Source organism: Otolemur garnettii, unplaced genomic scaffold, assembly GCF_000181295.1.
Source record: "Otolemur garnettii isolate 467f Iridium unplaced genomic scaffold, OtoGar3 scaffold00041, whole genome shotgun sequence".
Taxonomy (NCBI): domain Eukaryota; kingdom Metazoa; phylum Chordata; class Mammalia; order Primates; family Galagidae; genus Otolemur; species Otolemur garnettii.
In genome coordinates this window covers 13,140,935-13,142,780 of record NW_003852436.1, presented here as the reverse complement: position 1 = coordinate 13,142,780, position 1,846 = coordinate 13,140,935, and the positions used below count along the sequence as shown (strand labels likewise).

The 1,846-nt window shown below is 41.0% G+C and overlaps 1 protein-coding gene across 1 annotated transcript in view; it reads right to left on the bottom strand.

Moving 5' to 3' along the window:
• The window catches only part of MND1 (meiotic nuclear divisions 1), a 95,635-nt gene that overhangs the window by 75,031 nt on the left and 18,758 nt on the right, over positions 1-1,846 (bottom strand). The gene's annotated exons all lie outside the window — the stretch shown is intronic.

Here is a 1,846-nt window from a genome sequence, read left to right as displayed (position 1 = left end):
AAAAAAAAAAAAAAATGTTTCTTTTTAAAAAATTAATGTTGGGTAATTTGGCTATTATATTTTACTTTAGAAAGGAATTTGTTAATATTTGAGAGGGAGAATGGGTAAGAAAGGAAGGAGAGAAATATAGTTAATAGAGTTTTTTTTTCTTTTGAAACAGAGTCTCACTATGTCTCTCTCAGTAGAGTGCTATGGCATCATAGCTCACAGCAATCTCAAACTCTTAGGCTTAAGCAATTCTCTTGCCTCAGCCTCCCAAGTAGCTAGGACTACAGATGCCCACCACAACACCTGGCTATTTTTTTGTTGCAGTTGTCATTGTTGTTTAGCGGGCTCAGGCTGGGTTTGAACAAGCCAGCCCTGGTGTATGTGGCCAGTGCCCTAACCATTGAGCTACAAGCGCTGAGCCATAAGAGTTTCTTTTGAAAAAACAACAAAAGAGAAAGTACATCAATAGGAACCTATAAAATATGCATGGCCAACATACAAGACATTCAAACCCACTAATAACTGAAGAAATGCGAAGTAACGATATCTTAATTATCAAATAAAAACACCAAAAAACAGAATAAAGAATTCAAGGAAATATTCTCAACGTGGGTGGAGAAATATGACAAGGTATATCTAAGACTTTAGATTTATGTATATCTTTTATGCAGAAATTCCACCTTTTGCAATTTAGCCAAAGAAAATAATGATAACGATGCTTGTCCATGCATTGTTTTCAATAGTAAAAAATTGGAAACAAGTCCAATAATTGGATTTTTCTTTTTAAAGACATAGTCTTGCTACGTTGCCCAGATTGGCCTTAAATTCCTGGGCTAACATAATCCTCCCACCTTGGCCTCTTGAGCAGCTGTAACCATAGAGGATTCACTCACTTCACCCAGCTTATTAACTGGATTTTCAAAGCATTTTACTGTAATGGGATATTATACAATCATTTGTTGTAAAAGAATATTTAATAGCATACATATATGTTCAGACTATATTATGCATTCTATTGAAAAATAAAGTTGGGGGGCACCCGTAGCTTAGTGGATAGGGCACCGGCCACATACACCAGGGCTGGCAGGTTTGAATCTGGCTCAGGCCAGCTAAATAACAATGACAACTGCAACAATAACAAAAAAATAGCTGGGCATTGTGGCAGGCGCCTGTAGTCCCAGCTACCTGGGAGACTATGGCAAGAGAATCACTTAAGCCCAACAGTTGGAGGTTGCTGTGAGCTATGATGTCATGGCACTCTACTGAGGGCAACATAGTGAAACTCTGACTCAAAAAAAAAAAAAAGGGCAGTGCCTGGGGCTCAGTGAGTAGGGCTCTGGCCCCATATACTAAGGGTGGTAGGTTCAAACCTGGCCCCAGCCAAACTGCAACAACAACCAAAAAATAGCCAGGCATTGGGGTGGGTGCCTGTAGTCCCAGCTACTTGGGAGGCTGAGGCAAGAGAATCAACTAAGGCCAAGAGCTGGAGGTTGCTGTAAGCTGTGATGCCACAGCACTCTACCGAGGGTGACAGGGTGAGACTCTCTTAACAAAAAAAAAAAAAAGAAAGAAAAAGAAAAAGAAAGTTAAAGGACTATAAGCACTAATGTGATGGTGGTCATCTTTGGAGGGTAGGTAATAGCTGATGATTTCGTCATCTCTAGACATTTATGTTTTCCATAGAGTGAAAGATTATTGCAGAGGCCAAGCACAATGGCTCACGCCTGTAATCTTACCACACTGGAAGGCCAAGGTGAGTGGATTGCTTGAGCTCACAAGTTCAAGACCAGCCTAAGGGCTCGGCGCCTGTGGCTCGAGGGGCTAAGGCGCCAGCCATATACACCTAAGGTGGTGGGTT